The sequence below is a fragment of the Ictidomys tridecemlineatus genome, chromosome 9 (genome assembly GCF_052094955.1).
Source record: "Ictidomys tridecemlineatus isolate mIctTri1 chromosome 9, mIctTri1.hap1, whole genome shotgun sequence".
Classification (NCBI taxonomy): Eukaryota; Metazoa; Chordata; class Mammalia; order Rodentia; family Sciuridae; genus Ictidomys; species Ictidomys tridecemlineatus.
In genome coordinates, this window is record NC_135485.1 from 122,818,047 (window position 1) to 122,842,815 (window position 24,769).

The 24,769-nt window shown below is 33.2% G+C and overlaps 1 protein-coding gene, 1 long non-coding RNA gene and 1 pseudogene across 7 annotated transcripts in view; 2 read left to right on the plus strand and 1 right to left on the minus strand.

The window, feature by feature from the left end:
• Window positions 1–24,769, plus strand: part of Fbxw7 (F-box and WD repeat domain containing 7) — a 191,219-nt gene that overhangs the window by 61,354 nt on the left and 105,096 nt on the right. The gene's annotated exons all lie outside the window — the stretch shown is intronic.
• Window positions 7,480–10,384, minus strand: LOC120892576 (uncharacterized). Its single transcript, XR_005737311.2, has 2 exons — window positions 9,773–10,384; window positions 7,480–9,653 (listed from the first exon to the last, which is right to left on the minus strand). It is a non-coding gene; the product is annotated as an uncharacterized LOC120892576 (long non-coding RNA).
• Window positions 19,071–19,256, plus strand: LOC101959188 (large ribosomal subunit protein eL39 pseudogene; annotated as a pseudogene).

Consider the following 24,769-nt stretch of genomic DNA (forward strand, 5'->3'; position numbering starts at 1 on the left):
GATGTTTTCATCACTCTTGTCATGTCCTCAAACCTTCACACCTCCACATCTCCCAGCCCTAGGTAGCACTTAGTAGACTTTCTGTTTTTATGAACATTTTATAAAAATAGCATCATAAAATATTTATCCTTTGGTGTCTGGCTCCTTTCACTTAGCAAAATATTTTCAGTTTGTAGTATGTATCAGTATTTCATTCATTTTTATGACTGAATAATATTCCATTTTATATATATATATATATATATATATATATATATATATATTCATCAGTCGTTGTATTGACTATTAGGAATACTTCTTCTGTGAATATACTTGTGTAAGTTTTTGTATGGATATGTTTTTATTTCTTTTGTGAACATATTACAAGGGAGGTTTTATTAAAAAAAAAACCAACCAGCTACAATGTGAAAAAACTTAAGCAAAATCAGCTATTGCATACCATAAAGGAGACATTGTTTGCAGTTTGAGTTCAGACAAACCTAATATAACAATACAAAACAAATACCAAATAGCCCTTTGATCTATATAAATGGGGTGGATTTTTCCAAGTGTTGGGATGATTTTTTGAGTGTTTGAGGAACTGTCAAAATGACTGTGCCATTTTATTCTCCCACTAAGTATGTGTGAAGAAGGTTCTAGTTCCTCCACATCCTTATAGTCGTCTATTACATTTTAGTTATCCTAGTTGGTGAGAAGTAGTATCTCTGTGGTTTTAATTTTCTTTTTGATGACTTTCTTTTGTGTGGTAGGAATCATTTCATGTGCTTTTGACCATTTGTTTGCCTTCTTTGGAGAAATATCTGTTCAAATCTTCACCAGTTAAAACTGGGTTATCTTTAAATGTTGAATTATAAATGTTCTTTATATGTTCTAAATACTAGACCCTGACCAGATCTGTGATTTGCAGTATTTCCCCCTATTCTGTGGATTATCTCTTTACTTTCTTGATGGTGTCATGAAGTCCAGAAGTTTTAAATTTTGATTAAGTTTAGTTTATCTGTTTTTTTTCTTTTGTTTCTTGTACTTTTGGTGTCATATTACAAATTTATTTTTAAATAAATATTCATTGACAGTCTAGATCTATGACAAGGGTTTAATTATTATAGGACTAAAAAAACACGGGCGTTTTCTGTGTTTGACAGTGAAAGCCCAAAGGAAGCAATTATTCTTGTATTTGTGCTTCAATTCCTCAGCTAATTGTATTCAGCAAAACCTTATGTTTGATCCCATGTGTGGCAGTGAAAATATTATTTGTGTGTGATTTGTTTATTAATATTAGTATTGTGAATTTATGTTTAGTTTTTGGACTGGAGAAAGGAAGGGTCTTTTTAAATAATTTATCACAGTAATTCTAACATTTGATTTCATATCTTAATCATTGCCTTTTAAGTTTAAGTTCTTTTTATCTTTTCTGTGAAGAGGGAATAGATATTTAGAATTTTATTGATTTTAGTTTTGTGCAGATTATGTGTACGCAAAAGTATTTTGAATTTTTGTAAGTTTAGCTATGGAGTAAATAAAAATTTCTTCTGAATTATTAAGTACATATCTTTTTTTTGGTACTGGGGATTGAACTCAGGGTCACATAATCATTGAGCCACATCCCCAACCCTTTTTATTTTTTTATTCTGAGATAGGGTCTCGCTAAGGTGCTCAGGGCCTTGTTAAGTAGCTGAGGCTGGCCTTGAAACGTTGGATCCTCCTGCCTCAGCCTCTGAGATGCTTGGATTAGTGTGTAACACTGCAACCAGCTTAAGCACATATCTTTAACATTTTTATAAGACCAGTTTAATTTCTTATTCTGATTATTATGTGACTTCTGCTCTTGAATGAGAAATGAACCACATGAGATTTGTTTTTGCCTCTTTTTTTGACTGAGTACATTTTTCAACTTGCATGTGGATTGGGTGGCTAAAAATTGGTTTGAGATATCAGAAGACAGAACATGGGGCTGACAGAACAGTTAAACTTTAGTAGAGAGAAACCCTGAAAGCAAGATAATATCAGAGGAAATGAGCCATATATCTGAGTATCATTTCTACCCAGTTATGTGGCTGACCACCAAATTATGAAGGGGCTGAAATATCCTCCAGGGTTTTTGCTACCCAGCCCTTAAAAGGTCACTCTTAATAGAGCTGTTTTAGAATGGAATTCCTTGTGTGTCCGTCTATATAATTCTCTGAAAGTAGAGATGGGACTGTGGTAGCATTCCAGCATTATATGATTATGTTCTCATTTTTAGTTAAGTAAATGGTTGTGTATGACATGATTTGCCCAATACAATACAATATTGTTTACTGAGAAATGTCTGTCTAGCCTGGCGTTCAGATGTGTTCACTTCTTAATAGTGTCTCTGTGCTATGATGGATCATGGACAGCTGATCCATTCTTTTTAGTCACCTAAGTGGATACATATCTTCTACCTCTGTAGTTCAGAATGTCAAAATTTGGCAAGTGAAAATTTTGATTAGATTGTCTCTCAGAGGGCGAAAATAGTTGTGCCAGTAAAGTTTATTTTTGAGCCCTTTGTCAGTCTGCTTAGAAATATGAATATTTTAAATATCAGATTATTGATAATTTCCTGAACATTTGCTCTCTTATAAGCATGGAGAGAGGGTAGGGGTAGAGGGAAAAAAATCCCACTGGAAACTGAGTACCATTCAATTTCATCTTGCATCTGAGAATCCTAAATTCTACAGTATAATTTTATCTTTTAAGTGTATTTTAGATTCTTTAATTCATTTGTCTCCAGATTGTTTATTAGGATTCTACCGTAAAAATAGGCTTTAGATTTTATTTTCTCTACCTCATATTCATCTTCTAAGTTTTAAATTTAAAAACATTTAGGTTTATTGAGATATAATTAATGCATAATTTGATGACTTATTTATGTGCACATGAAACCATCATTAAATTCAAGGTAGTAAGTGTGTACATTAACCTTGAAATCCTTTTTGTAACTTTGTAATGTCCCCCTTTCTCCCTTCCCAGGCAACCCTTAACTTGCTTTCTGTCACTATAAATTATTTTTCTACAATGTTATAAAAGTAGAATCAGATAATGTGTCTCAAGTCTGGCTTATTTCCTCCTGCTTAATAAATTTGAGATTCATTCATATTTTTTACATGGACTATTAATACTTTATTTTTGTTGGGTATTTCTTTTTTTTTTTTTTAACCTTTTTTCATTTATCTTTTGCTAAATTGGGTTGTTTACTGTTTTTGGCTATTACGGATAAAGAGGCCCCAAACATTTATATGCAGTTGTTATGTAGACATATGTTTTTATTCCTCCTGAGAGGAATGGCAGAGTAATACAGTAGGTGTATGTTTTCCTTTATAGGAAATCACCAGACTTTTCAAAGTGGTTGTATCTTACTGCTAAGAGTGTATTACTGCTAGCATCTAGTCATTCAGTGTCCTCAGAACATTTGTTGTGGTCAGTTATTTTAATTTTACTTGTTTTAGTGGTTAGGTCATGACATCCCATTGGGGCATTATTCTCATTTTTCTAATGAATAATGATGTTGCACATTGCTGCCTATGTGTATTTGCTATTCCTGTATCTTCTTTTGTTGAAACATTTTCTCAAATGTCAAAAAATTTTTTAGGGGGTTGTCGCTGAGGTGCGAGAGTACTTAATATAGTCCAGATATAAGCCCTTTGGACAACTATTTGCAAGTTTTTCTGAGTTTATGGCTAGCCTTTTCATTTTTTAAACAATGTCTTAAGTTCAAAAGTCTTTTATTGTTTTCCTGAAGAACAGTCTATACTTTTACTTTTGTCTTTTGTGCTTTTAGTATTGTATTTTGGTAAACTGAAAGATGTCCACCTTCTAATTTCCAAAAACTGTGTATTTTATCTTACATGGTTGAAGGACTTGAGGTGGGGAGGTTATCCTGGATTATTCAAGCAAGCCAGTGTAATCAGAGAGTCCTCATAAGTGAGTGAAAAGGTCAAGGCAGACAAGAGATGGGAGACTAATGCACAGGCTGGAATGATGTGCTTTTGAAGGGGGAAGAAGGGACCAAGAGAACTAAGGAATTCAGATAGCTTTCTAAGCAGTAACCAGAGCAAGGAAAGAGATGAACTTTGAGCTTCTGGAAAGAATACTGGTCTGCTAATACCTTGATTTTGGTTCAATCACACTGATTTTGAATATTTGGTCTTAAGAACAGTGTAAGATAATAAATTTGCTATTCCATGCTACCAAATTTGTGGTAATTTGTTACAGCAGCCATAGAAAGCTAATTTTAGATTTTGGTACCTATATGTGGAGCACTGCTATAACAAATGCCTAAAAATGTGGAGTGGCTTTGAAATTGGGGAATGGGTTTTGAGGAACATGAAAGAGAAAGCCTAGATTGCTTTGCATTTACTATTGGTAGAAAAACAGATGTTAAAGGTTTTGCTTGTGAGCCCTCAGAAGAGAGAGAGAAGCATGTAGAGAAAAACCATACCATTCTAGAGGATGGTGAAATCATCAAAGAACACTATTGGAGGAAACATGGATGTTAAAGACCCTGATGATGAGGACCCAGAAGAAAGTCAGAAGCATGGTCAAGAAATTTCATATATTTTTTTTTAAGAGAACACCTAAATCCTCATAAACAGAATGATTGTGGAAGTGTGAATGTTAAAAGTGCTGCCACTGTTGAGAGCTCCCAAGGAAATGAGGAATATGTTAGTGGAAACTGGAGTTAAGGAGTTCCTTGTTAGATACAAAAAGGTTACCTAAATTCTATAGTTTATACTAGCTTTATTCTGTCTTATGTTGGTATGGTAACAATCGCTTGTGTATAAATTTGTTGTTCTATCTGTACTTGCATAAAGTAGTTTTAATTAGTGTGATGGTTATATTTTTACATAAATTACACTAATGTTTCAATAACATTTTTTGAGCAAACATCTTAGGTAGACTGCATATATTTATTCTTGAAATACCTTTATCACTAAAGAAAGACATTTTGTAGCTTTCTTTCGTGTGAACAGATATGTAAAAAAGTAATTTGCTTTAAAATTCTGGATTTCCCTTTTCATTTAAGTATTTTGATTTTATAATTAAAATGATTATTTTGCAAAAATACATACATTAGTTTCGTTTAGCTTATTATTGAAGAAAATTATTTGGAATTTTGAGGTGTATTTTTAGAATAAGTTTAAATGGTTATATTTGTTAATGTGTACTATTTATTAGAGGATGTTAATTTTTTCTTCTGGATTCTAGATTTTATCTACTTGGTTTTTGGAAGGAGATATGTAAATGTAATAATTACTATATTTTGAATCATCATTAAGTTGAAATTCAGTGCTGAAATTTAAAGTAAAATTTAATGCTATTTAGTGTGGACTTCCTAAATATTATAGTTCCCTCTTCTGTCTTTTCTGAGCTACTGCACCATGTTAATTTTTTCAGATTTGTTTTTCAACAAGTGTTTCAAAATTACTGGTAGACTTAAATTTTTATTTCTCTGGAGTTAGAATTCCTGTGTTTGTTAATTATATTTCTGATGAGGTTAGAATTTGGAGTTTAATTATCAAAAGTTATTTGTAGGAAATATGGGAGATTGGGCTACAAGATAATGACACAAAACCACATGGACAATTACATAATTTGAGCAACAAAAATGATTTTTGAAAGTCAGTGACATGGAGGAAAAGAGGACCAATTGAGTTGCTTTTAAGATTTAAGATATATAGTAGCCTTATGCAAAGAGGGATTCTCCTTTGAATTCTGTTTAGATTAAGTTAGGTAGAAAAGACATTTTTGAGACATTCTGGAAAAGTTAAAAAATATTGACTTATTAAGATCGTGAAAGTACAGTTAATTTGTTGTGTGTGTAGGGTGATTTTGTGAGTATGAAAGGCTCTGGCCAAATTAAAGATCCGTAAGGATGTATGAGGGTGAGAATGGTATTGACATGATGCCTGGGATTTGGTTTAAAATACCTTAAAAAAGAATCAAAGATAAAGCAGTACTGGCACTATTTTGAATGAGTGTTGATCATAGATGATAAGTGTATAAATAGGGGTTCATTATACTCTCTTCTTGCAGATATTTGAAATTTTTCCTTTAAAAAATTCAAAATTTTATTTACTGACAACACATGTTTTTGCTGGAATTACTCTCAATATTTAAAAAATGTTCTTAAAAAAAATTATTTACATTTCGATCAAGGAAATGAGACTTCCTAGTCATTTCTTTCTTCCTCCTATATTTTTTTCTTCTTGGCAGTTGACACCATCTGCTGTAGTAAATATTTGTTTTGTTTGTTATGTATCTTCTCCCCTGGAAATAAGTTCAGTGAAACCAAAAGAGTTTTTTTGTCTCTCTTGCATGTTGCTACATCTTCATTACTCATACCTGGTTGGCACATGGGAGATACTTAAATATTTGAAGAATGAATGAATGAATGAATGAATGGGACTCATAAGTCTAGAGAAAACTTGGGGTTTGGCCAAGGAGAGGATCAAAGAGAGTCTGTTTGAGAATTAACAGATTCTCTTAATTTTGGTTATCTACTACTTTAAAAAAATAGATGATAGCACTTTTGTTAAATACATCTGATAATAATTGGGCTCATGTATTGAAAATGACAGCGAAAATTCAAAAACATTTTATATTTGATATCCTAAAATGAGTATTACTTTTTTTATAACAAATGTAAGCCTTGATTTAAGAAAAAATGTGTGCAAACATTTCTAATGAATCTCAATTTGTTTTGGTCTCAGGACACCTTTAAACTCTTACAAACTACTGAAAACCCTAAGGAGCTCTTTAAAATTGTGGGTTGTCTTTTAATATTTACCTTATTGTAAAATAAAAATAAAAAGTTTAAAATGTATTGATTTATTAAATTCATTGAAAAATAACATCCAATTACATGTTCATACAATTAACATGTCTTTTGGGGAAAATTACTATATTTTCCTGAAAGAAATGGGAAAAAAATTAATGGAAAGAATGGCATTCTTTTTCATTTCTGCAGTCTAGCTTAGTGGAAGACATTTGTATTCTCATTTGCCTCTGTGTTCAAACAGGTTGGATATTACATGCCATGTAGTCCGAGTAAAACTTTACTTTATATATACTCGTAAAATAGATGAGAGTAAAAACATAAGTGATATCTCAGTATTGTAAAAAATAGTTTTGATCTCATAGAGTCATAGGAACCCACAAGTCCACATTTTGAGAATTGTTGGAGTCTTCTCTCAAAGGGTGCTATATATGACAACATATGGTTATTTTTAAATGAAAGAATAATTGTTTTTTTAAATACAATAATATCAGATAAGTTTTTGACATTTAGAATTACTTGCAGTTAAGGGAGAAAGTATCTTTGAAATGCCATTAAGCTTATTGAAGAAGTAGCATGATACAATTGTCATTAATGAACAAATATTAATGTCTCCTCTACTTTTTAAACATATCTATGGCTAAATTTAAATACTGCTTTTTGGGTAAGCAATATTATACTGCTTTTTGGATAATTTTTAATGGTTATTCCTTGTTGGTTTGCTTTCTATCTAAATAGAGAATCAGTAGTACATCAAATTAGCTGACATGGAAGGAAAATTGTAAATGATGAAAATAGCTGTTATTGCTTATAAGCTAATTTGGTTAAAAATAATCTGAGAGACAAGGGATATTGGTGGGGGTGACAAGGAAGAAGAAGCATTGCAAGTCGAGATATTTCAGAAGCATTCTGTTCTTTTGGATATTTTATTTCATTGTTTCGTTCAGAAACAGTAGTGATACTGAGGAGCTAGTAAAATAACTTATTTTCATTATCAGGAGTATGTATTTGGTAGAGTTGTTTAATTGGTACTTGTCTGTTAATATTAGACAATGATTTATTTATAGGCTTCTGCTAATTATAAAATTCATAAAAATCTCAAGCTATTAAGGGCATGTTGTGCATTCATTGGCAATATAAATTGTGTCAGATTTTAATACTTGGTACTTATTTTTACATTAGCATGATGTATTAATTTTTTCATTACCTCTTTCAGCTTCCTCATCTCACACATTTGCTAAAGTAATGCATCAGCAGCAATAGGACCTTTTTCTCTAACGTGTCTAACATGTACCTGAGATTATCTAGAGCAGAGCGATAACTAAATTTTAGAAGTTCTTTTGTTAAATCATATAAGAAACTTAAACTGATAGTACTTCATGTTTTCCATATAAAGTGCTCTTTCGATGAATAGTTTGTATAGCAGCAGCACAGCAAAGGCAGACTTCTTGGCAATACCAGCACAATTGCATCTGCAGATGAGGCTTTAAAATTCTGTGCAGCAGACAGTACCTCCAGCAGGCGAGTAAAAGGTTACTGCATTATTTTGCTTGTTTGTTTCCATAGACCTTATCTACAAAAGTTTTTTTTTTTTTTAAATCAGTGTGAAGTGCATGCCTGTTTTTTTAGGTATTCTGGAAGAATTGATTTAAGTATAACATGAATATCAAAAGGGCAGTACAAGGTGAAGGCAGAGGCAATATTGGCTCTTTTAGCTTTAAACCAGGGAAGAAATTGAACACAATACATACACAAATGAGGAAGCTTTCAATGCCACAGAAAATATGGAGTTTTAAAAATATATATTTTAAATGGAGATGTTTTATTACATTCAGTTTCTTGACCATCTTTTCCCAAAAAGGTGTTGTTAACAAGGATTGGCAAGTCACAGGTCTGTGACTGTTTATTAAGTTATAATTATTTGAAGTATGATTATTTGAGATGGTGAAGTATTTATAGTAATGTGATATTCCTTGTTGTGGGTTATAATTACATGATGTAAATAATTATATTATTGGGAAAGGTAGAATGCTTAAATATAAAAGATACTAGAAAATGGCTAGCATTCTTAATACTATTTCTTATGTTTTTGAGTGGTTTGTGGTATTAAAAAAATCTAATGAAATGCAAATAACCAAATGAGAAGATTCAATAATCAAAACAGATTCTTGATGGCTTTTTACTTATTATTAATAACCTATCTAGATAGCCACATGTCTTTTTCTTCTTATTAAAACTCTTTATGATAGCAGGGGCTTCCTTGGACTATCTTGCTGTTTATTTTTATCATTATCTGCACTGTTATTTTTCTATAGGATTGTATTTCTCATTACTTCTCAAGTCTAAGCACAGTATTCAGAAGGATTTTTTTACTCTGCATCTTATTCAACCACCCTCCTGCCCTCTCCCACCAACCCTTAAAGATGAGCTACTTTGTGTAGCTACTACCTAAAATTTGTTTGCTAAGAAAATACTTAGGTTTATGTTTCTGTTTCTTACTCAATTTTATATTAAATAATAAGATTGAAAACAATTCTGTAAATTAATTTATAGTATAGAAATAAAATCAGTTGATTTTTCTTACTGTGAGTATTTGGCAGGCTTCTTGAATTGTAGAGTCATAAAAGGTTAGCAGTTCTGATTGGTAAGTTAAAGAATCCGTTCAGTAATTTGCTCCCTGTTGTTTCTCAAAGCAATGCTGCAGCAGTTCTTTTCCAGATATTGAGCGGTTCTTGAACGGTGTGTGTGGGGACAGCAAGGGGTGGGGCTCATTCCTGTTGGTTGTTGAAATAGTGTGCATTTACAAAGGGAACAGGTTGGATAGGCTGAGCTGAAGGAGTAGGCAAACAGATCTAAACTGATGGAAGACAGAAAGAGTGGTTAGTATAATTTTTAGGATGTCTTACCTTGAGTTTGTTCCTTTGTTAAGTACTTGGGCTTTAATATAAAACAGTTTGAAATATTAAAGCACCTTACCTTATGTCTGAAGAGTAGCCAAGAGAGTTCTGTTTCTAATATCCAGTTTTTCTTGGCGATGAGTTTGTGGCTGGTATCATCTGTGGGGAAGCTGTTGTTTTATTCTTTTTTAGCAGTGTTTCTTTTAGCCGGAGAGCTGCAGAATGAGGCAGTTAGCCAATTTTGAGTATATACGGGACATTACCAGTTCTGATTTTTTAAGTCAAATTCTCATCTAATGAGCAAGTCAATGTGTGGCTGTGGCTGCAGCATTATTTCTTCTTTAATGAAGAGGTTGAGCCGTTCGACCTGCTGCTCCGATCTTTTCTCTTGTAGCCATACATCAGACCAGTTGCAGAGATTATCCATCGAATGTCCCAGACAACCAAAGGTAACTACATAGATTTATTTCAAATAAAAATATACAATTAAAATGGCTGCATTATAACTAGGGCCAAATGATTAAAAGGAAAAGACCAATTAAAGATGTTCTTAGCAGTTTTCTTGACCTTGCAGTAGCTATCCAATATCATTTTGTCATCATCAGATTGTGTAGCAATGGAAATGCACTGCAGTAATTGATTTTGTAATAGGATCAGGTGATTTACTAGCTGCACTGACAACCACTTGCTTGCTTGCTCTGAGCTGTGGAGCACTCTAATGGATGTTGTGATTGCAGCCTGGAGTTGATCTGAGACTGCTGGTCACTTAAAGCAGCAGCAGCATTTATTTTTGAAATGAGAAAAGTTAAATATTTTTCCCTTATTTTCTTTTTTGCTTTAAGTTTTGGATAACCACAATAATTTCATAATTAATTTGAATATCCTCATGAAATTTTAGAAATTGTATGTTATTTCACTCATCAATTCATAAGAAGTTAATTGGTATGATTAACCTTGAATAGAATAAAACATCGTCTCTCTGTTTCCTATTTCTAGCTTACCATCAACATGTGTATCAACATACTCTGGTCTTGACATCAGAGCACGTGTCTTAAGATTTAAGAATTTATGTTTAAATATCCTGTGTTATCTAAGTGACGTAGAATATCCTTAACATTTATAGATTTCATCAGTTTCAAACTCTTAACTATAATTATAATGTTGGAATTATGATAAATTCTTGATCTAGCAAATTGTACTAGAAAATTGTTTCGTATCCTTTTTTGGTCTTTTGCTCTCAGTGATTTTATGGATACAAGAATATTAAGAAATCTGAGGTGTATTATTTCTAAAGGATACTGATGAAAACATTAGTAGCCATTTTAAAGTAATGTTTAAGGATATAGCAAATTCAAAACAATATGTTGGGTAATGTAATATCAAAATTATAAAATTTAAAGTGATTAATTTTGGGGGGACATTTTTTATTAATTTTTAATGGAATTGAAGATTTCATAAGAAGAATGGTATTAATCATGGTCTTTGGCAATTTTATTAACATGAACAACCTTTTAGGGAGCAAAACCTTCAGGCTGCCAAACATTTTAAGACTAGTTCCTCAACATTTTAGGTTAAAATATACACATTGTCTTTGTTGGTTTAGATCATAACATTTTATTTCTGTATTTAGGAACAGAGAGGTAGATATAAAATCTTGCAAGAAGTTGTAGGGATGGGAAACTCCAAAAAATCATGCAGCTCTGGTCTGGAAACCTGTTTTTGGTACCTACGGCTAAGCCACCTGGGAAAATCATAAAGTGATTATATTTTATTAATGTTTTTGTTTTCACCTTTCATGCTTTTTGAACAACTTATTAATTACAAATGTAGAAGTATAGGATTAACTGTGTCTGTAGAGTAGAATTACTGTTGTAGAAAGAAGTAAGACTCAGGTGCTAAGACCTTACCTACAATAAACTGCATTAGGAAAGCAAATGTCATCTCTTCCCTTTCCTCCTTCCCACACAACACCTCTACCTTTCTGACTAATATATATTAAAAATGTTTTGTACAGAACCAGACACATACAAATATGGACTTCTCTGTCATTCCCTATTTATGTTCTTACCATAGGATACTCTTTCCTAACCATGTGCAAAAACAAAATAACTAAAATTAGTAATTTGCCATGATAGAATCAAGCATAATATTGTCATTATATTAGAATCAAGCCACCATGTGAAGAGGGTGTCTTTCCTTTTCTGATGTAATCAAATCCTTGGCCTTAATATTTCTTGAAAGATGAAAATATTACTGCTATTGTTCTACACATTTTCCTGAATTTATATAGTTTAAAAATTAATTGAAGAAGATGGTAAAGTAATTTAAACTGGAATTTGTAATTGTTTATTATTTAGTAGGCAACTTTTTATCCCCCTCCACAATCCTCCGTAAAACTTCTGTGACCATTGATAATAGGAACATAAAAATGTTAATATCATTTTGAGATTTGATCAAGGGTACATTTCCTTTATGTAAAAGTAATGAGCTATTCACAAATTAATTATTGATATGTTTCACTGGAGTGGTTGGAGTGATCTGCCTTAGCGTATTGTTTATTTTTTTGCCATGAATTGAGGAAGAAAGAAAATACCAGTATATGTTGATTACTTTTTTTTAAAAGAATGATTATAAAAGACGATGTTATGATTGCTCTCTAATTAGACAGTCTTTCATGTAAACTAATGGAGTAGTAAACTTTTTGAAGTTCCTGCCCCAGTGGAGCTACCTTTTCTAAAGAGCCCTGAATCAAGCATTTAAAGGCTTAGATTGAATTAGGCTCTGCCACTAATCTGCTTGATGATCTTGATCAAATTATGAATGAACATTTTAAAGTATCCTAAACAGACTTTTAAAATGACCATTAGGGAGAAATAAGTTTACCCTTACCAGTGTGAGGTAGTTACAATAGTTGACCTGGAAGATATAGAAGTTGGAATTAAGTGGAAGGCTGAGATTTCTATTAAAGAATCAGGTTGTAGATGATGTTGATGTCTCCTTTTAATCTTTCATATCTTTTGGGGGGTGCAAGGATGCATAGTTTGCAAAAAGTGTTGGTTTATGTGTGTGTGTGTTTTTCCTCTGCTGGGGATTGATCTCAGGGCCTAGCACATTTAGACAAGCGTTGTACCCTTGAGATATACACCCAGCTCTTGTTTTACCTTTTATGATATTTGGTAGTCTAAAATAGAATAGTTATCCTAGAAATTGTCTTAGTGGTTAAAAGAACAGACCTGGGATTAAATTCTGACATTGGTACTTGTTCATGTGACAGTGTTCTAAGACAATTTTATTCAAGTGTTTATTCAGTACCTAGCATGTTTTTAAGTAATCATTTTTCTAAAAAACGGTAGGCTATTGTTATCAAAACTCTGTGTATGTTTATTAGATAAGCTATGTATAGTCCCCTTTGTTGCTGAGCCAAAGAGTCTTGTGGGTTGGTTGAATTAGGTGCTTTAGCAGTGCTGGTCTTGTAATAATAATAACATCTTTATTGAACTCTTACTTTGGACCAGGTGCTTTACTAAGCATTTCTGTGTTAATTATCTTGTTCATGAGAAAGGTACTCTTAATTATTATTTTTAAAGGTGAGGACATTGAGACTTGAGAAGATTTTGCTAGAGAATAGCAGAACCAGTAATAAAACTTATATTTTAAAATGCTTTTTACTCCCCAAATTGTGGGTAGACTGCTGTACTTGGTGTACTTTTCCAAGTATTTGCACTTTCAGTTAAGCTGTGACTGTAGAAATGAAGCAAAATGCTGGTCTGAAGACATACAGTTACCTAATTTTGTATTTTGAATAAGAAGTAAGTTCATTTCTTACTCAGCAGTAATTTATCTATAATAGTTACTCATGTAAATGAAGCATGCATTTACTCTAGAGTAGTTTTTCTCAAAGAGTGGTTCATGGGTCACTTACATCTGTATCACTCAGGGTGATGGTTAAAAGTACAAATTTACATCATGATCCATTAACAGAATCACTTGAATGGGATCCCGGGTTCTTCATTTTTAAATAAACTCCCTTCATGGTTCTTATGTATACCAGTTTGAGAACCATTGGTATTGATAATGTGTTCCTGGTTCACCTATATGCAAATTGTCCATCAGCTTTTCTTTCCTTAAGAATTCAAGGATAATTTTTAACAATCCTTCAGATTGTTAAAAACATGTAGTCATGTGAACGAATAAGCAGTCTCATATACTAATGACTAAATGTGAACTAGTTATTCTGTGCTAGTGATTTTAGGAACATGTTTATGTAGTATTAAAAGTATTCATAAACCTCGACTCAAGTCACCCTACCTTTAGGGATTTATCCTAAGGAAATAATCAGAGATTCACAGGAAAATTGAGACACAGGCATGTTCATACCAGTATCAATTATAATAGTGAAAACTGAAAACAATTCAGTTTCAAACATCAGAGAACCAGTGACATTATTTATTATATTCATTTGTTTGGACTACCACCCAGCCTTAAAACATCATATTGGGAAGATTATTACATACATAATAAAATGCTTATGACAGATATAAAAATCTCAAAGGAAGAAAGTAAAATTGTGATAATACTATATGTACTCAGTACATAGAGAGTTAGGTTAAAACTAAAATTAAATGAAATTGTCATTTTTGTAGGCCAGAAATGGTTGAATGCCAGCATTTTCATTATAATACAGCACTAGCTTTTTTTTTTTTTTTTTTAAGTTGTAGGTGGACACAGTGCCTTTATTTTATTTTTATGTGGTGCTGAGGATTGAACTCAGTGCCTCAGGCATGCTAGGTGAGCGCTTTATCCCTGAGCCACAACTCTGGGCACCCTGGCACCAGCTTTAAATGTTTGTATTCGTATTGTTGAGGAAAAGACAGGAAGGAAATACAACAAATTTATAAGGTAATTATCTCTGCATGGTGAGATTGTAGATAATTTAAAAATAATTCTTTACATGTTATTATTTTCAAGTTTTCTAAGTCTTAGATTTGACCCTTGTAATGAGGCAAAATAAATTTCTAACAAAAACAGTTATTGAAAACAGTTGGAAAGCTTCTGTGACAGCCCCAAGTAAAATTTTGGTAATCCTTTTAAGGAAGCATAAAAACCTCTCGGTTACTGATTTTTCTTAACTTTTTTTTAATTCGATAATGAGTATATTTATGTACATTGAACATATACACCTGTGTTAGACAGTTTTCTGTTGCTGTAACAATTACCTGAGGTAAACAATCTAAAAACAGGAAAGTTTATTTTGATTTTTGGTTTCAGTTCATTGTTGATTAACCCTAGCTTTTGACCCTGTAGCAAAATAGTATATCATGGCAGGGGAGTACACAGATGGCAGGCAAAGGGAGGAGGGGCCAAGGTTCCAGTATTCCCTTGAGTGCACTTTCCAATGACTTAATTTCCTTTCTCTAGGCCCCATCTACTGAAGGTTCCACCACCTCCCAACAGCACCACAGGCTAGCAATCAAGCTCAGTTACTTGGGAGGCTAATGCAGAAGGATCATAAATTTAAGGCCAGTCTGGAAAACTTAGCAAGAACTCACAGAAGTCTTTTATTGTTGAGTAATATTCCATTGTGTGTGTGTGTATGTGTGTGTGTGTGTATGTGTGTGTGTGTGTGTATATGCTACGCCACAGTTTATCTTTATTCATTCATCTATTGAAGGGCATCTGGGATGGTTCCAAAGTTTAGCTATTGTGAATTGAGCTGCTTTATACATTGATGTGGCTGTACAACTGTAGTATGCTGGTTTTAAGTCCTTTGGGTATAGACTGAGGAGTGGGATAGCTGGGTCAAATGGTGGTTCCACTGAAAGTTTTCTAAGGAATCTCCATACTGCAGATTGGTGCAACCAATCTGGATTTACCTTGGTGATAAAGCATTTACTTTGGGTTCAAACCCCAGCCTCACCAAAAAGAAAGGGATGGGGAATGAGGCGGGGGTGGGCCTCGAAGTAAGATATTAGTGAGGTAAAAACCTAAACCCAATACTTAATATGATCTGAGGAAAATCTGTAATAGTTTCAGTGTCTCCTCAATTCTAAAGTGAAGTTAATCGCTAATCAGCGTTTTGGGTAAAGATTAAAACAGATAACAGGGCTGGGCTTGTGTGGTAGAGTGCTTGCCTACCATGTGTGAGGCCCTGGCTTCCATCCTCAGCACCACATAAAAATAAACAAATAAAACAAAGGTATTGTGTCCAACTACAACTAAAAAATATTAAAAAATATAGCAATATAAAACACCAAATACCTGGTATATGGTAGATTTGTCAGGACATAGTATATATTACTCTTAAACCATAATTTTAAAATTAAAATATAAAGCATACTAAGGTGGAAGGGAGATGGATACCTTCCTTTCAGATTTTCAGCATGGTAATTTTCAAACTAAATATGACATAGATTATTAATTTAAGTCTATTTAATGTTATAAATTAAATCACAACTGAGATTTAAAATAATCTAAAAGGAAGATTTAAAAATATTTATTTGTTTTAGTCAGTTATACATGACAGCAGAATGCTCTTCGATTCATTGTACACAAATGGAGCACAATTTTTCACTTCTCTAGTTGTACACGAAGTAGGGTCACACCATTCGCACACTCATACGTGTACTAGGGTAATGATGTTCTTCTCATTCCACCATCTTTCCTATCCCCATACCTACCCCCCTTGCCCAATCCAAAGTTCCTCCACTCATCCCATGCCACCCCCTACCCCACATTATGGATTAACATTCATTTATCAGAAAACATTTGGCCTTTGACTTATTTCTCTTAGCATGATATTCTCTAACTCCATCCATCTACCTGCAAATGTATGATTTTATTCCCTTTTATTTCTAAGTAATTTTCCACTGTGTATATATGCCACAGTTTCTTTGCCCATTCATCTATTGAAGGGCATCTAGGTTGGTTCCACAGTTTAACTACTGTGAATTGAGCTGCTATAAATGTTGATGTGGCTGTGTAGCTATAGTATGCTGGTTTTAAGTCCTTTATGTTTAGACTGAGGAGTGGTATAGCTGGGTCAAATGGTGGTTCCATTGAAAGTTTTCTAAGGAATATCCATACTGTTTTCCAGATTGGTTATACTATTTTGCAGTCCCACTAGCAATGGATGAGTGTGCCTTTTTCCCCACATCCTCGCCAACACTTATTGTATTGTTGTTTGTATTCTTATTAAGCTAATAGCTGCCATTCTGACTGGAGTGAGATGAAATCTTAGAGTAGTTTTGATCTGCATTTCTCTAATTGCTAGAGATATTGAGCATTTTTTCATATACTTATTGATCGATTGTATATCTTCTGTGAATGATCTGTTCAGTTCCTTAAGTCCATTTATTGACTGGGTTATTTGGTTTTTTGGTAATAAGTTTTTTGAGTTCTTTATATATCTTGGATTAGTGCTGTATCTGATGTGTGTGTGGTAAAGATTTTCTCCCATTTGTTCGCTCTCTCTTCATGTTATTGATTGTTTCCTTTGCTGAGAAGAAGCTTTTTAGTTTGAATCCATCCCATTTATTGATTCTCGATTTCATTTCTTGTGCTTTAGGAGTCGTGTTAAAGAAGTCAGGTCTTAAGCTGACATGATGAAGATTGGGCCTGCTTTTTCTTCTATTAGGTGCAGAGTCTCTGGTCTAATTCCTGGAATTCTTGATCCACTTTGAGTTGAGTTTTGTGCCTAGTGAAAGAGGGAGTTAATTTCATTTTGCTCATATGGATTTCCAGTTTTCCCAGCACCACTTGTTGAAGAGGCTATCTTTTCTTCATTGTATGTTTTTGGTGCCTTTGTCTAATATGAGATAACTGTATGTGAGTTTGTCTCTGTGTCCTCTATTCTGTACCACTGGTCTACATGTCTGTTTTGGTGCCAATATCATGCTGTTTTTGTTACTATAGATTTGTAGTATAGTTTGAGGTCTGGTGTTGTGATGTCTCCTGCTTCACTCCTCTTGCTAAGGATTGTTTGGCTGTTCTGGGTCTCCTATTTTTTTTCAAATGAATTTCATGATTGCTTTTCTGTTTCTATGAGGCAGACCATCCAGTTATAAAACAATATATATGTCTCTGAAAAACACCCAGATTCTGAAAATTTTAGTCCCTAAAAATAGGGACAAACCACTCAGAAGCCTGTGCAACATTGTACTGTGTGTTCTAACAAACTCAGTAACCATTCTAATAAAAATATTAATATACTTAAACATTTGCAACCAACACCAGTTAGTTCTAAGTCCTGGGATTTATGTTTTCTCCTTTGACATTCATTTCTACTTATGATCAATTTGTCAGAATTCATCAGTTGATCCAGGATATGGTCTTTCATTCCTCCACCCTTTAAAACATAAATACAAAGAAAATATTTTCACAGCTTCTTTATCTCTACCTGCAGCCTCATGAGGTGGTTTAAATTTGAAGCCATTAATGAGTCCCCAGTTGTCCCTTCTATAGAATTTAGTTTATTCTTTAAAATCATGATATATTGATAAGGCTGTCTTAGTGAGAAAGCTTGTCTCTTATGGCTTTAAAACATCCCTGCGCTATGAAAAATTATGGGTCAAAGTGACTTTCACACTATACTGACCACATCTCTAATGATGAACGAATGAACTAATTCACTCTAAAGAAACATGTCTTGTAGGGAAATGGACTGTAGTCTCTCCCAGTCCCATTGTTTTGTTGTTGATGCTTCGTGTATTGAACTGTATTTGTGTATTTTCTTGTTTATTCTTTCTGTGATATTATTTTCAAGCATCTCTCCTGTGTGAGGAGGGAAGTAATTGTTGGTCGAATGGGCTTATCAGTACTAGTCATTCCTTACACTTACATGTATAGCTTTATGTTTTATAGGCTGTATGGGTTATCTCATTTTGTTGTTGTTGTTGATAATTATTGTGTATTACTTGTTTTGTTTTTGCAGTGCTGGAGATCATACCCAGGTCTTCTACATGCTAGGCAAGCACTTTCCCTTTGAACTCCATCACCAGTCCAGCTTGCTGTGTATGTCAAATAGTATGGTATTCATTTAGGTGTTATCATTCCCACGTAGTAAAAGAAAGGGTTTTACAGTTAGGCAAACTTGTGACTAAATCAAATTTATATTAAAGAGTTGTGGCTTTGTGAGGGTTATGTTGATTATTTGGTACAATTCTTTTTTTTTCTTAAGCTTTTCCCCCTTATTTTTATTGGTACATTGTAATCACAATATAATAATGTAATTTGGACAGTATCATTCCTCAGTTTTTTCTTCCCTTTCCCTCCCCTAGTTCCTTTCCTCTACTGTACTGATCTCTCTCCCTGATAGGATTCTTTTGAAAATATTAAGATATAATTAATACTCTCTTTACCTTTTTTTTTTTTTGGCCATTATGGTATATGTACTTGATTCACTTCCTCATCTGTCTTTTCATAAGACTTTTAGGATTAATTGATTTCTGGCTGAGAAACGAAAGTAAAATCATCCCATTCCCCAGTGGATTAGAATGGAAACTGGTAATAAAATCAAGTTTAACTCCAAGAGGGGACATTGAAGGAAAACCAAGCTGGGTCTATAAGGATTACACATGAAATGTTACACATATTTATGCTGAATCAAGGTTATGACCATCTTGTCACATCAAGCAGAAAATGTCACCACTATTCTGGATAGTTGAGAATATTTAATTGGGAATGTGAGCTTTCTTTTACAGAGATGATGATGTACTGGTTTTGGTTGGTTTGGTAATTAATCTCTGAAACATTTGAAAAAGAAAAAAGACAGAATTTATATAAAACACCTAGTACAATGATTTGAACACAATACATGTTTTTCATTCTTTTTTAATGATGAAAGTAAATTGTTCAAAGTGAATGGTGAGTCAAAAGTCAGATTCACTGACTACCATATTCCTGTCTTCAGTTGTATATGAAAAAAAAAAAAAACCCAAACTGTACTATAGGTTCAGAAATGCAGCAATAAAGATATATACATATACTCATGAATGCACGTATACATGCAGATGCTCTTATTGATTTAAGGTTTGTACTTAGTTGATAAGTTACATTCATTCATATTCTTTTCTACTCAGATATTTATGGTGATGATGGTAAAAGATTGGTAGGGAAACTCTCCACTTGATGGAAATTCTTGCTCTCTCATTAGACTACTGCCTCTTTAGGGTGAAGGATGCTGTACTTAAGGTTATATCATCAGTCTAATTCATACCTGTTTGCATTTTCCAATAGACTATTAAAAAAAAAGTTTTCCTAGCTCAGTTATAGCACTCAGGCATTGGCAAATTCATTGTTTACTTTTTAAAAAGCGTGGTGTAGTATTATATACACTTACATAGTTATCTTACATAAAAAACTTTTTTAACTGTAGATGGATAGAATGCCTTTATTTTATTTATTTTTATGTGGTGCTGAGGATCGAATCCAGTGCCTCATGCATTCTAGGCAAGTGCTCAGCCACTGAGCTACAGCCCCAGCCCCAGCCCCAGCTCCAGCCCAGTTATCTTACTTTTTAATGAAATAAAAAATCTTGTATTTATATAGTAAAAGTAAGAGTCTGATATTGTATATTTTGAATTTGATTAGCCTCTTTGACATCAGAAGAAATTCATTAAAGCCCAGTGGTTGGTCAGCGTGTCTAGTAGCCTAGTACACAAGTAAATTACTATGTTGCATACTAGTGGAATAGTGTAATGAAGAATTGTATAAAAGTAGATGAACTACAGTTTCAAGGTATATGTTGAATTCTCAGATTTGTTGAGTTTGTCAGACTGGGCGATTGTTATATGGCTAGCTACAGGACCCATGAGTCTGAATATTCTACTAGTTTCTTGAATTATTAAGGCAGGCATCATAAACTTTGTCAGATTCTTTCTTTCTGCTTTATTTTGATAAATTGAAGCTTATTTTGATGACTCATAATGAAAATCATCATTGAAAAAGTCCAGACAACTCTGATATGCGGATACTAATCCACAATGTGTGTGTGGGGGGATAAAGGTGCTTTGGAATAGAACTGGGGGAGTGAAGGAAGAGGGGAGGGGCCATGGGGTAGGAATGATAGTAGAATAGATCGGACATTATTACCCTATGTGCATATATGATTGCATGACCTGTGTAAGTCTGCATCATGTACAACCAGAAGAGTGATATATCAAGATGCATTCTACTGTCATGTGTAACTAATTAGGACAAATAAAAAAAATTGGAACTTGTTAAAAAAAAACACCAAAAAACGTTCAGGACACTGGCCCTCTTGCTCATGTTGCTGAAGGAGTTCTTATTTGATTGGCAGATCTTATCTATAATGTTTTGCTTTTATATCTATTTCCATTTTTTTTAGTAAACTGAAGATTTTTTTAAATTTTAATTTTTTTAAAATTGTTGATGGACCTTTATTTTATTTATTTATATGTGGTGCTGAGGATTGATCCAGTGCCTCACACATGCTAGGCCAAGTGCTCTACCACTGAACTACAACCCCAGCCCCAAATGCAGATATTTTTACAAAAAAATTTATACCTTGTATATTAAAATAATACATTCTTGTAACTACCACATCCCTCAAACAGAAATTTTCTAGCTATCTCAGATACTCCTCTACATGCTTTGCTTCAATCATAATCCTTTCCTCCAGGTAACTTCAGGTTATTCTTAAGGTAATTACTTTCTGTGTTTATGATTTTTATAAGCTAAGTAAGTTCTACTAGAGTCTAGATATCATTGTTTAATCTTGATTGAACAATGATATCTATGATATCTAGAATAACCTGAAGTTACTTGGAAAATTTAGCTGAAATTTCCAATTTTTTTTTTTTTTTTGTACTGGGGATGGAACCCAAGGGTGCTTATCCATTGGAAAACATCTCTAGCCCTTAATATTTTGTATTTTGAGACAGGGTCTCGCTAAGTTGCTGAGGCTGGCTTTGAACTTGCGATATATTCTTGCCTTAGCCTCCTGACTCACTGGGATTACAGGCAGGCGTCCACCACACCTGGGAATCTTTAGCATTTTTAAAGAGAGTTTTTACTTTTTTAAAGTCTCTTAATCTGTGGGTGATTTACTTTCCTTCCTTTTGTTTTTCTTAAAATTTATATTTGACATAGCTTTTAATAGTCTAGATTTGGCTGCACACTAATAATGCAGTTCAATATATGCAGTTTATCAGGCCTCTTTCTTTCTGGCAAATTGGCAGCTGATTCCAGAGGATTTATTAGACTTGGTTTGATCTCTTTGCCTAATGGGTAATGGCTTGCTCTGTAGGAGTCACCTGGTGTCGGGTTTCTCTCCTTTTGTGATTTTAGCAGCTGTTCATACTTAGTACCTCCATCCATTAATTTATTGGAGGTTGTAAAATGATGGTGTTCTAATTTTTTTGTCTACTAATGGGAATAATTTTATAAAGAAATGCTTCCCCTTGTTTGCCATTTGATCCTTAGTGGTATAGTTCATTCAAAAAAGGTAGTGATGCTATATTATTACTCTATCACGCACTAGTTGAGATTAGACTATAACTGATAGCCAAAACCCAATAAATTTTTGATGTTGATTAAACAACTATAATTTTATAAATTTTGGATTGGAGAAATAAAAACTTGCTAAATATACCTTGTATAGATTTTCCAAAATAATATCCAACAGTGGTTATCAAACTTAATTTTGGTACTCAAATGCTCATAAGAGATAGAGCTTATAAATGATTCTTTACTCTTGGAACTTTTACATAATAGTAAACTATGCAGCAGTGAGAATGAAAATCAACCAATTAAAGAGAACAGCATAGGTCAATTTTATAGACACAATGAAACCAACAACAAACCCCCCACCCCCATAGACCAGATACTAGCATATAAACTGTATTAGTCTATTTTTATATAGTTCAGAAATAGGCAAAACTAATCTATGGTGTTGAAACTCATTGTGGTGGTCATTGTGTGTGTATTTGTGTGTGTATATGTTGCAGAGGGGGCAGACAGATGACAAGGACTAGTCTCTAGGAGTTGCTAAAGGAGGTTCTAGAATAGCAATTCATGTTCTATTCTTTGATCTAGGTGCAGTTATTTTTTCATATATATGCTATATTTCAATAAGAAAGTCAAAAGTGAACACTTATGGTTTCCAGATTTTTGTGTGTGGGGGCACATCTTGGCTGTTCACTGAATTACTTAAGAGCATCTTATTAAAAATGTACTTTGAGATTCAGTGGTAGGGCCCAGGTTATTGCTTTTTAATGTTTTCCACCTACAATGATTTGAACATGGTCCAGGGAACATTACTTTGTGAACAAGAATTTCGGAAAAAAAGTATTTCTTTGAAATTATGACTAATGTGACAATCAGCATTTATTAATTTTAATAAAATGATATATGTTAAGTACAGAATAGCTCAATAGCCTAGAGCTCTATTTTGTAACTTTTTTTTTTCAAAAGCATCAGATTCTTAGGTCCTTTTTATTTTTGTCACTAAACAGGAAGTACCCTGCTTCCCACCTACTTTTTTTTTTTTTTTTTTTTTTAAAGCTCAGTAGAGAATTAAAATCTTGTTCGATTTCTCAACACTCTGCTGGGGTTGCTAAGTGTTTTACTTTGAGAAGATTGCTTAAAGAATTTCAGATTTGTGTTACAACTAAATTGCAGATTATATTGCATATATAATATTGCATATTATAGGTCTGTAGAGTCAAACCTCAAATATTAAAGCTAACAATATTAAGGATCCTAGAGTATTAAAATTAGTTATTAGGCAAATAATGCAACATTGTGAACATTAAATGATTGTCAGGCACTCAAAATTGTTTTTTTTTCCGAAATTTAAAATAAAGCTAATGTTCATTGACTTTGAAGATCATTGACCCTGACATCAATTGACTATGAATAAGAAACACCTAAGAATCTCATTAAAAAGCAGATTCTGATTAGGTAGATCAGAAGTGGGACCCAAGGTCCTGCATTTCTAACAAACTCCTGAATGATGCCAATAACTGGTTGAAGACTAAATTTTGAATAAAGTGTTTCTACTTTTGTGTTTGTAAACACTTTCCCCCGACTGCCATTACTGCTGAAATAAGTCTGGTACATAGATGTGACAGTATTAGCTCCCTGATTGTATAACCCCTTTGATGAGTTTTAGTCTCAAGTTCGTCTTCTTTAGCACAACACATAAAGGATTTTCGGGAGTTGGATTCTACCTGTCTTGAAGCTTGTCTCTAATTTCCAGCAAATCTGTATCCACCCAAACCGGACATCCTACTTATTCTAAGTCTTAATTATTCGTGTTTGTAATATATTTTTTCTAATCTATCCCTACTTGCCACAAGCTGTCCCTCGCGCAGGGCTCTATGTAGCGCTAAAATCCTCAGTGACTTTAATTTTTTTTCCTTCTATTTTTTTAAAAATTGATGCATTATAGTTGTACATGTTGGTAGGATTTATTGTTACAGTGACATTAGTGACACTGTGGCAGTGTGGTGATACTGTACAACTAGCTGAAGCAAACTTGATTTTCTCTGAAGCAATGTAAATTCAACTTAAGGCTCAAAGATTTTCTATAGATAAAGCTGTAAGTAACAATGTAGCTTGAGAGAGACAGATGAATAAAAAAGAAAAAGGGGTTAAGAGGTATAGAAAATAGAGTAAAAGATCTAGTGTGCATCTAATTTGAGTTCCAAAAAGGCAGGAAAGACTGGGGAAGAATCAGTATTTCAAAAGATAATTACTGTATGCATTTCCTAAACTGTTAAAATACACCTGTTATAACTGTTAGAAATAAATATGTAGTCAGACACAACATATTATAGCTATAGAATAGTTAGGTTAAAGAAAATATTTAAAAAGAACTAGAGAGTAAAGAAAGTTAATCTAAAAGGGAACAACAACTAGGTATTTTCTGAATTTTGTGTAGCAATAGTGGGAGCTAGGTGACAGTGGACTATTAACTTCAGTTTGCTGTCAGCCAAATTTTAATACCCAGTGCTACTATCTTTCAAGAAAGGGGGCAAAATAGAAACCTATTTGGAGGAAATAAAGTTGTGATATTTATATATTATTTCTAGGATGATTGATGCTTGCATTTATT